General features: G+C 35.8%; 1 long non-coding RNA gene across 8 annotated transcripts in view; it reads left to right on the top strand.

Moving 5' to 3' along the window:
• Positions 1-275: 275 nt before the first annotated feature.
• LOC143666095 (uncharacterized) overlaps positions 276-12,127 on the top strand; it is a 36,591-nt gene continuing 24,739 nt past the window's right edge. For 3 of the 8 annotated variants that reach the window (XR_013167386.1, XR_013167388.1, XR_013167383.1), the window contains exons 1-4: positions 276-447; positions 6,001-6,098; positions 8,017-8,112; positions 10,428-10,494. This is a non-coding gene — a long non-coding RNA (uncharacterized LOC143666095). Of the gene's footprint in view, positions 448-6,000; positions 6,099-7,185; positions 7,409-8,016; positions 8,113-10,427; positions 10,597-12,127 lie in introns of those variants that run through there. The other 5 variants (XR_013167385.1, XR_013167387.1, XR_013167382.1 and 2 more) reach the window with 3 other exon arrangements.

Below are 12,127 nucleotides of genomic sequence, written 5' to 3'. Positions count from 1 at the left end.
AGGCAAAAGGGTGAGAAAGAAGGATGGTAGACGGGGAAATTTAAAGCGGGCGGGTTTATTTCTGCACTCCTGGGCTGAGCTCACTGAACCCAAGATGGAGTGAGGTGAGTCACCGCCTGGGTGATGGCGTGGGCAGTTTTTAAGCAAGGGGGTCAGGTGACGTCCGGAAGGGGTGGTTCTTCGGAAGTCAGGTGGTCAGAAGGGGCGGTTCTTCGGAAGTCAGGTGGTCAGAAGGGGCGGTTCTCCGGAAGTCAGGTGGTCAGAAGGGGCACTCATCACTTGTGGAAGTCAGGTGTCCGGAAGGGGTGGTTCCAGAAGCCATTTTGGGAGGGGCAACACAGCCGCCACAGCTCCAGTTGCAGTGCCCTTCCCAGTTTCCCTGACCTAACAGTTAGGGGTATAAAAGTTGGGATTCAAGGAATGGAATATTTTGCCATGCAATTGGAGGTATTTTCAGTCCTGGGATGGGGAAGGAGCTTTGGGGTGTCTTTCTCCCCAGTTTTGGCTCAGGCACATTCTGGTACCTTTGCTCCCTGAGAGAAAAGGCCCAGTAAAAGAGTACTTGTTTAACAAGGTTTAGAGCTAAAGGTCCAAACATGAGAAGCATATATTATTATTGTTGTTGTTGTTGTTATTGTTATTAGGCATAAAATGGGTAAGAGCCAAGACATTTGGGACAAATAGCTTTTAATTGACTCTTGCAAAGTTTGTACAAGTGAGTTATTAATATTACCCGGCCAGGTGGCTTGATTGTTCAGCGTTTACATATTTAATTCAGGCTTGCTGGGGCTATTTGTCCAAGTACAGCAGGTAGCATTTGCTATAGCACATAGTGTTTCTTGTTCTGCTAAAAGATTGTTTTAGGCTCTCCAATTATCCATGACAACATTTGCCAAACTGGCAAAGGAGGCTAAATATCTTAAAGTTTAGTAGTGGTGGAGGTGGCAGGTTCTTCAGTTATTGCAGTGAAATTGTAAAAAGTTGACTCCTGGTAAGCAAACCTACCCCCAAAATCAACAATCCTGTGGTTAATCCTAACCAGCTCTGATCATACCTAGTGCCTGTTTATTACAGTGATTAATAGATGGTTATACAGAAATATGAGGCTTTAAATACCCTAGAGTACTTTGGCCTTTTGTCCATGTATTACTTATACCTTGGAACAGTCTGACCTGAGTGTCATAGATGCCTCTTTCAGAACCTTTGAATGGTGAATGACTCATGAAGCTGCACAGATTAAATGTATATCCCTTTTGGATATAGAGAATATCCCAAGGAGTTTTCTGTAAGGCTTACTATTTGCTGAAATACTTTAAGAATATCTTGTATTAGGGTTTTGTAAGGTGATAAGCGAGAGCAGGTATGAAGCTTACACGAGAAGGTTCATGCAGGGAGTGGAATGGGCATGAGGTGTTCTTACAAGCTTTCTACCATTTGTTCCATTTTCTTGTTTTATATATGCTAATTTCAAGTTTTTTTTTCCCTATCAGACCCTCTGATGATATAATAGGTATAAACATCTTCCTCTGTTTTTATGGTTCCTTTCCTAAATCCTGGCAAATTGCCGCATTATTTGGGATTCCATTCACTAAATAATTGCATGTTGTAGGATTAAAGTTATCTTCCCAGACCCAGGATAAATCAGCTCTGCAATTGTATATAATGTGGGGTGGCTGGGAGGAGCTTAGTAGTAGGGTTCTGTATCTTCCATCTCTTTCCAGGGAAGAATTAATGATAAGGGTTAAGATTGGAAGCAAAAGAAGGAGCTAAAGATGAATAGGTTCACTATTTATGAGAATCTCAACCTAAGATTCCGGCAGCCTGTTGGTGGGGTTAACTCAGGAGCTCTGAGAAAATTGGTCACAGGTGTAGTAGTGTAGAAGTTGCATTTTGTATAGGCATTTGGATGGCATACATAGCAGTTGTTCAGTTATCCTTCCCATACTAAAGCCTGTGATGATTTTATAACAAAGTTTTCCTTGCAATTCTGTTCTTCCATGAAGCTAGGAAGGTTAGAGGTGGGCAAAATCATGAAAATTAAAGCGACCTATTCTTTCTTGAAATCTTTTAACTTCAATTCTAAATAGCACATCTGGAATGAATATCATATAATCGTCCTTTGTCATGTAGTTAGAACAGGCTGTAAAGAAAATGACTCTAACCACTGAACAAGAGGCAGATAGACATTATTCCATAAAAGATAGCAAAGAGGAGCCAACTAATGAGGGAAAAAGTAATGTATAGTCAAGTAGTACAGTCTACAGTAATCGCTTATCTTTGGTTCTTCAAAAAAAGTATCTTCATGTTTGTGATAGGTTCACAGGAATAACTGGGAGTTGAGAAGGGACTTCTGTCAGAACGGTGGTCCTGCTTCAGTGTTGACAGCTTCGCTGGGGCTTCAGTCTTCTGAAAATAAAGTGGAGGGTGACCTTGTGTGCCATAACTTGCACTCTTTAGTGATGAATCCAAGGCAAGATTCCCTACAACTTAACAGAAGAGTGCATTATAAGCAAGAACTTATGCAGCCTATCACATTGGGCTTTTATTGGAAATCTAGGTGCTGTATCTTCCAATTTTTTTGGAAATAACCAGTGCCCCAGATCTCTTCAATGTAGGGGACATCGGTTAGGAAAAGGAGCTGATCAGAAGCATATTGATTTTTTGCAGAATATAATTCCTAAGGATTGGCCATATTTTATAGTTTGTAATTCATTAATTACATGTTCATTATCTAGGCTGTTGTTAGAATTGGTTTTAAGTAAGCATCTCCCAAACACTATTTCATAGGGACTCAATCTGATCTGCTTCAGGTGGCCACTCTTATCCTAAGCAAGACTACTAGTAGAACTTTGTCCCAGGTCATATTGGTTCCTTGACAGATTTTGGCTATAGTTTATTATAGCATGGTTCATCTTTCCAGTCTTCTCTGTGGATTGTGGTCTCCAAGATGCATGTTGCTTCCAATGAATGCTGAGCGCATCTGGTACTTCTCAGGTGATTCTGGCAAAAAAAAGGCACTCCTATTATTGCTTTGGATGGAGTGTGGCACTCCAAACTGAGGAATAATTTTCCATAGTAATGCTTTAGTTCCTTCAGATGATCTCCCAGTTCTGCCGAGAATGTCTCAACCCATCCTTAGAAAAAGTCCACAAAACAAGGAGGTATTTGTAATTCCCTTGGACATTAGCATAACTGTAAAATGTATGTGTCAGTCCTCCCAGATCCTATTACTCATGCTTGAACCCCTCATGGATGGCTGGAAATTTCTGCCCCACAACGGCTGTGGAGCCCTGGGCAGTTCAGGTGGTCTTATCTGGGTGCCATTTGTTACTGCCCAATGTCCAAAGAAGTCAATGCCCCAACATTAGGACTTTGAGAAGAGAAAGTGTTTATTGTGTAGCCAACCAGCTTTGAGACCACAGGCAAGCCTCAAACCAGTCACCCTGCTGAAGAGGCTTGAGATATTTAATGGAGTTTTGCATAAGTGGGTTCCGGGAGTGGTTTAGTATAAAGTGAGATAAGACATGGATTAATGGGCAGGCTGAGGTGGAGCATGCATAGTTCCAAATCATGGCATTTCATGTGATACATGTTTAAAAATGGTGGCTTAATCTGCTGGGTGGGTGTGATTTTTATTATTACAATTAGGCAAAGGTAACTTAAGGTTGGGGCTTTTCCTTGGTTAGAGTGGGCCAGAACTAGCTTTAGCAGGTGCTGCAAAAGAAGAAACAGTAACTTTTCTTGCAGTGTTATAAGTATTTCTGAATAAACATGAGGAGATGGGAGCTCTAATTTTCAGTTGGCTGCCTGAAAAACAAGCTCAAGAAGCAAAAGGAAAAGTTACACATGTTACAGATAAGCAGAGATGTTGCTAAACTGGTTCTGAGCAGTTTTAATAAGGCTTGCTGAGTCAGGAAAGTAGCTGGAGTAGCTGAAAGAGGGAGGGGTGCTGGCATGCTCAGAATTCCAAAATCTAAACAGCCTGAGATGCCCATCCACTCCCACTTCCAGCACTTTAAATATGTCATTTTGTGGACTTCTGGCTTACATTCTTTCTAAAAAGAAAACATTTGTCATGTTATTTTTATTCCTAACATTTAATGGCTTTTTAAGTCTCATAGTTCTTTTCAGATTTTTCTCTTTTCCATAGCTTTACAGAAACTTTATTTTAATGTAATTTGATTAGTTCTCTGTTCATGTTACCTGATATTTGTGGATCATATTAAATATATATATGTGATGGAATATTATGGAGGAGTAAGACAAAATGAGATCCTGAAGCATATGACAAGGTAGATGAACTTTGAGAGCACAATGCTGAGTGAAATAAGTCAGACACAAGAGGACAGATCCTGTATGATTTCACTATTTTGTATCTGGTAACAGTAATCTCAGAGTTCACACTGTAGAATATAACAGACTTAGAGGTACAGAAAAGTTAGAGATGGGGGAAAGACTGCCCAATAAAGTTGAACTTAAATGCAAGGGAACGGATAGACAGGATGGGAACTAAATTAGTGGGGTTATAAGTAACAATATATTGTTATTGAAGGTGAATATGATTGGAAAGGGATATATAGTCACCAGGTATTCCACTGATTAAATCTATAATTATAAATAAGTTCTCATATGAACTATTTCAAAGATTTGATAATGGACCGAGTCAATAGTAGAGGGGTATGCTATGCATGCTATGGTAAGTAGTTAACAGGAAGACATCAACAGCACCACAACAGTACCAGGGACAACTAGTTGGTGGGGAAGGACAAGTGATAAGGGATAGTTATGATTTGATAGTTGGTGATGCTGTTCTTGTTCTTTGTTACTATGGATCAATGAACATTGTCTAAAATTGAGAGTGTTGCTGATTGTACAACCAGTGAGGATACTGTAAGACATGGTTTGTTTATTTTGGACATTATCCATAATGCCCAATGTATTGAAGGTGACAAAGGGTACAATGACTGAGAAGCAGAATGGTGAACTGTGATATATGACGGAATATGGTGCAGCTACAAAAAGGAATGGCATCGAGTGGCATGCAATGAACTGAATAAAGCTTGGTGCCAATGTGCTATACAAAATAAGCTAGAAACTAAAGAAAAAATATACTGAAGTCTCATTCAGAAAGCACTTATAAGAAAATTGGAGCCTAGATGGTAAGCCGTTATAGTAGCCACACTTAGTCTGAAGCTGTAAATGCATTTCTAGATTCTGAGACACAGAGCTATATGTGTATCAGCTGGTATTTCCCTGAAACACCGAATAAATCTGTGACGTCTAAGACCCAGGATGATGCTACAGTCCTTGAGTTAGCATAGCTATATATATATATAATAACAGTTAAAATAACTGAGGAAGAGATCAGGCTTCAATTAGAGTTAAAAATGAAGCCAATCTGAAAAAAAATAGAACAAGCAAACAAACAAAAACAAAACAAAATGAAATGAAAAATGAAGCCAATCTGACTGGGTCTAAGTAAATAAGAAAACAGGTGAAAGAGGACAGTGTTTGTACTCTAGACCTTCACTTATTATATGAGACCAAAGGCAAAGAGGTTTATTATATGTAGAACCTAAATTTTTAGTAGCTCCTAATCTGAACCAACCTGTCTGGATAGCTCATTTGAACAATCCAAGCTCCTGGAGTCTGAAATGGGAATGAGGTCTTTCAATTCTCTGTAGGTTAATATAATACCAGAATACATCTCAGGCTATGGTGGACTGAGAATTGAGAAGTATTAGTATAGTCCTTTGAGGGTCCAAAGGGAAAAAAATTTTTATGGAAGTATTAAACTCCCCCTGCTGGGAAACATGGGGTACCCTCTCAACCACTGTGGACTACCAGGGATATAAGCCAAGTCTTTGATTTTTAGGTTAGCCATATGAAACTTATTTTTGTGGAGAAGATAAGATTATCCATAACAAGGCCTAAAAGTTGCTTCCAAGAAACCTCTGTTGTCACTCAGATGTGGCTTCTCTCTCTCTCTCTCTCTCTAAGCCAAATTCTGCAAGGAACTTCATTACCCCCACCCCTCCGTGGGACATGACATTCAGGGGTGAAAATCCTGGTTACAATGTGAGACTTGACTCCAGAGGGTAAGTTTGTGGGAGCAATGCCTTCTGGACCAAAAAAGGGAGAAAAAGTGTAATAAAATATGGCATCAAAAATAAAATAAAGCATGTGTGGCCAGGAGAGATAGAATCAAAAGACTATTCTGGAGGCTATTTTTATGTAAGCTTCAGTTAGATAGTGCTGATTGCCATGGTTTGCGAAACCCCAACCAGAATCACTCCTTGGAGACTCTTAAGAATGCCTGGGGCTGAGACTGATATTATACAAACGTTTCATGCACTGATTTTGCTTTTCTGGAACCTGTAATTCCAGACAGTTCCTAGATCAGATAGATCTTGAATCCCAGAGGGACAGCCTCTCCAGATTATCGATTGATTACATCCCCCTATCCTTTAGTGTCAACACCCCTTCTCGACACGAAAAAGTCAGAATGGGCATTGCCTGAAGATCCCTACAGATTGGGAGAGGGATCAGAGAAGAAGGAGGAGGTATAACAAATGAGTGTAACTGCTGAATGATTATGTTAATATTCCTTCTAAACTCCAGTGTTTTGGAGCAACTAGAAAGAGAAATCTGAGATTGTGGAATGGTAGCCCATGACATACTATGGGATCTGTTTTGTAACTGCTTGTTGAAGTATGGTTTGAAAATTATTCCCTTTTTTCTTTGCTTTGTGTAAATATATATTTCACAATAACAAATGTTTAAAAATCAGTGTAATACAGAAATAAGGAAACCATGAGTTGAGAATTATATCATTCTTCTAATTAGAGACAATATCTCCTAATTTTAAATAGTTAAATCATGTGAAAAAGACTTGCATTCCTTAAAAGTTCTGTAAGAAATTTGAAGTAAATACCATTATCTACATTTCTTTATGATGAAATTACTTCTTAGAATGATAAATTCACCTGCCAAGTCATATATTATTTGCACACGGTTTAACCCTCTCCAAAGTCCCTGGTGGTAATCATCTCTAATTCCCCAAAATATATTCTCTTGGGCCACCGTTTGGCTTAGTCAAAACTGGGTAAGTTCTTATCTAATAGAATGCCACCTCAGTTGCACCTTTTCACTTGCTTTTTGTTTCTTATCATCTCTGTTGTTCAGAATACTGAAATGGAGAGCCATTTTGCTACATGAAAAACATGAAATGTGAATGAGTTTTCACTTCATGGTACAATTCTTCACCAATGGGTGACAAGAGCCAGTGAATTACCATTTTTATTTTGATACCATATGCAGAGAGTTTGGAAGCAAATCTGTTTAGATTTTCAGAGCACGCAAGCAGGATTGAGTATTAATTGCATGTAGAACGACTCATCTCAATATTGTATGTAAGAATTTGCTTTCATTATTCTTATTTTCAAATGTCAACAAAAATATGAACCTCATAATATGTTATTATAAATGTTCTCAAGTCAAACAATTTCTAATATCAGTCATAATTTTAGTTACTGTGTAGAAAAGTTAGAAATGTCATGAACTATTTCAGTTAATGTATAAAGGGAACTTAAGGCAGGTAATCCTAATTGTGACCAAATCCCAGAAATTTACATGGCCTAAGTGACAGTAACTAATGAAATCAAGAAAAATATATGACCAATAAAAATAAAATCAATTTTTAATTAATAATGCTAGAGTAAAAACTAAGTTAATTTATATTGTTTTTATAGACAAATATTTTTATATTGAAAGAACAGATTAGGCAGTCAAAAGCAGGAAGAGAAAGATTATGGAGATTTGTTAGAGAATTAATAAAAATATTGTTATTTTCTGGATTTTATGGTGCTTGCATTATTTGCCAATGTTTTTAAATTTAAAAAGTATAGTGATTTCTTTTCTTATATTAAATAAATATGAGAAATTCATAATAAATTCATAATAATTATAAATACATATTTAGAATTTGTATTCATAAATTTGTATTACTTTACTTAGAAGGGAATTATCAGAGTATGTATTTCAACTGCCATATAAGCTGGATTCACACCTGAGTGGGGCATATACTCCTATCTGATTTAAAGGAAATAAAAAGTAAGTATGTAAGTAATAAAGGCAAGAAATATTTTGATCATGTATCACAATTTACTGCAATGTCATATTTCAAGTAAATATGCTTATAAAAATCTGATAAAAATTTTTATTGCTTTTTTTCCAGTATAACAAGTTTTAGTCATACTTATTTTCTAGATCTGTCATATTTCTCACAGTGATTATTGTTTCCATTTAATTATATTGTTTTCCTTGATAGAACACAATTGTTTCTGTATATTTTGAAAGTTGTTATATTTCACAATTCCACACAAAAACACAAAAGTTCTCCTTTACGCACAGTTACTTTTTAAACCTATAGTATAATTGGCTATCAATTCATCTCTTGAAAAACTTATAAACAAAATATATTTAGTTTTCTTTTTCCTTTAATTCAAGGAAAATAGTAAAGGAAGTGCGATGATAAATGTAAGAAAGAGTGATCTCCTGGGTCAGCAAAATGAATGGGGACTTATATGGACTGTTATGAACTGAGGAGCTAGATCCCAAATCCAGGGGCAGTTCCAGCCAATTGCTGCCATGTGAGAATGACAATCAGGTTCCCAAATCTTCTCGTTTATCAATAAAGCTATATATCTAGATTGTTTTATTACAAGTCAAAACTTTAAATTTTCATTGATTAAACATTATCTGTGTATATAACATACATAACCTATATGTATAACATATATGCTCACTGAATATATTCTAAGTGCCTCCAGATTGTGAATTTCCTGTACATGTATCAGTTTGTCTTTCCCTGGCCATTATTTTCTTAAATTGATATCTCTTAAAAATGAATATAACTGAAGAGAGTAACTAGCTACCTAAGTGATGAATATCTGTGCATCATACTTCCAGAGATGTGCAAACTTTTGTCCCCTCATCGATGATTAAATTAGTTCTATCATCATTGCTATTTAAGTGGCTGCTATAGATTGAAGAAGCATCGAATAGTAGTCAAATTCTAGTGAACTCAGTAACTATATTGAGAAGTCAAAATAATCTGTAGTGACTCAAGTTGGAACCTAATTTTAGTGTATTTCTTAATCTCCTATGTTGTTATTACCAACTACTAGCCAAGGTATCCCATCAAGATGAAAACAGGAAGTTGTGTTACTTATGCAGCAGCAGTATTGGTATATGTCACTGACCTTTTCACAGTTCTTTTTTGTAAGTGCTTCATAAGCACATATTAAGACATAAATAGACAACAGAATGTTTTTGTTTGGGGGCTGTTTTTCATACATGATTAAGGGAAAGGTAAAACTATCTTGGTTCTCCATTCTGCAGTATTTTACAAATGATATTTTCCAGTTAAACTTTTTTGGGATTTTCTATTAAATGTAAAGATAATTAAATTTACAGAGTAACTATGGCTCAGTGCTTAAAACCCTTTGAATCAGCCACTAGAATAACATAAACCTCTAAAGGATTTGCATGTCAAAAAGAAATCTCACCTTTATTTTTGACGTGCGGACAGATTTTTCAAAGCAGGTTTTTGCACTTTCTAATACTGGTTTACCAAATGCAGTTGAATACTGTCATTGAAGTTTTTGAAAACGCACCATGTTTTGTTCATTTTACAGAGTAGCTAATTAAGAAATACATGTACATGCACAAAAAATACATTCATACACACCTTATAAAACCAGTATGCAAATGAAACTATTATTATAACATGGCACAATGATGAAAATGGAGCTCAGGCCAGAATACTGGGGAGTGATCAAATTCTAAATATAGGATTTAGATTAAGACATGAGATAAATGATATAGCTTGCAATGTAGGATAGACATATTTGGGGAAAGAGTTCTACCAACAGAGGGGATTTCAGTGGCAGTGCCTTGAGGTAGGAAAGTACCTGGAATCCAGAAACAGCAAGGAAGCCCATATGGTCCCAGCAGTGTGAATGACTGAATAATGGAGACCAGTGGTAGGAGATGAGCTCAGAGACAACAGTGGCCAGAGCAAAGCAGGAGAGTGTTGGAGGTGGGGAGAAAGGGAGAAATCAAGGATGACAAATATTTGAGGCCTAAGCCACAAGAACTGAGATGATGGAAGCCCTGAGATAGGTAAGGCTGGAGATGGTATTGGTTTGGAGTAGAATCAGGAATTTAGCTGCAAGTATGAAAAATTTGAGATATAGAGGTGTGAAATAGGTTGTTAGTTATTCTGGTATAAAATTTTCATAGGAAAGAAATGGCCCAATCATATAAATAGGTGAGCATCAGCATTCGAATGAGATCACAAATAGGGAGTAAGATAGAGAGAGAAAAGTGGTTCCAAGACTGAGTATGTGCTGTCTTATGTTTAGAGACTGAAGAAATGAAGAGAAGTCAGGAAGAAACACGGATTGAAACCTGGTCTTCTAAGTGAATCCAGTAAGACCTGATTATTCCTTGATCCTAATGCTTTCATTTATTTTTAAGTGACACCGTAAATATAGTATGTATACTGATAAATAATTTTCCTTATTTTTCACATAGGGCTTTTATTATATATAAGAATTTTTAAGTAGTATTTTAAGATTAAATTTGTTCTTGGATTTTCTGGAAGAATGAATGAGAATGCAACTTATAAAAAGTCACCTTTAGGTTTGGAAAGTATGGAAAAAATGAGAAGAGGTGTAAGACTTTGGTCTAAGTGGATACTTTTGCCTGTTGTTTTGATTTTCTAAAATATAAATATATTATCCATTCAAAAATAAAATAGGAAATCATTATATCTTATACTTAACAATAGTTGGATATTTATGACCTGTTTTACCATTAATTTTATACCTAAATGTGAAGGCTGAGTCCGTTCAAAGTACATTATCAATTTAAGAGAGAATTTGCAATTTTACACTACAAGCTGATTTGAAGTTTAAAAGTTTTCTCATATCTTCTATGCTATATATTCAAGTTAATCAGTATATGCTTAAGGTATTTTAGCAAACTATTTTCATTCTCTCTAAAAAAAAAAAACTAATTATTCTTTCCAGTCATGTATTCTCTAATAGTTTTGACTTCTCTGATGGGTAGTGGAAGCATATTGAAAGCCTGGTCTTTTCTGTGTAAGGTGTTTTTAAAAAAATAGATCATCAACATGAGAAGAAGCAGAATGCAGAAATTATTGGGTTAAGCCTGCATCTGCATAGCCGCCTTATACCTATCAAGGTGAAAATTTTGAATCTGAAGAATGCAATTATATAATGAACTGGAGTGATGGCAAGGTTAACTCCTTGCATTATTTATCTAAAAGGAACTATCATTTCTAGCTCTGGAAGTACTTTTGTTTAAGAATTTGGCCCCCAATTTTATTTTGTCTGTGCATAGCTATTGATTTAATATAGATTTTTTTCCAATTTTACTCTCTTTAAAACATACTCGTTCCGACAGCCAGAAGGCTTGCAGCATATTTTTACATTTGACTGCTGCATTTTTAGGAGATCAAGTAAAAAGGCAATTCAAGATGCCTTGAGGTAAAGTAACCCACATTATTTATCAATAATTTTAATTTGCATTTGTAAGTTTGAATCTAATTCAGTAAATATATTCTAAAATATTGCTAAAACCTAAAAGACTTCATTTAAAACCTTGGCCATCTATTTAATACTCTATTATGTCAATGATTCCTTGTATTTAAAATCTTTTAGTAATTTGAAAATAATACAAATTTAATTTTAAAACTCCATTTGATTTTGTTAACTCTCTAGAGTTAGAGAAATAATAATTTTCAGTATAATAAATTTAAGATAGTATTTGAAGTAGTTCAGATTTCTTTTAATATGTAATAGATAAACAACCTGCATTACAAATACATGCCTTGATTACTTTAACTCAATGGATTTAATATATATTTAGTGTGTGCTCTGTGCCTGGGGCTGTGGCAAATATGAAGTCGTTTGTCCCAATCAGATATTGTTTTAAATGTCATTTACATATGATGGGAATGCTATTAAAATATTTTGGGAATGCTATTAAAATATTTTGCAAAGCCATGTAAATGAAGAATCATATGAATAATGTAAAA

Source organism: Tamandua tetradactyla, chromosome 22 (genome assembly GCF_023851605.1).
Source record: "Tamandua tetradactyla isolate mTamTet1 chromosome 22, mTamTet1.pri, whole genome shotgun sequence".
NCBI lineage: Eukaryota > Metazoa > Chordata > Mammalia > Pilosa > Myrmecophagidae > Tamandua > Tamandua tetradactyla.
Note: the sequence above shows the minus strand (reverse complement) of the source record. Positions and strands in the feature narration are given on the sequence as shown.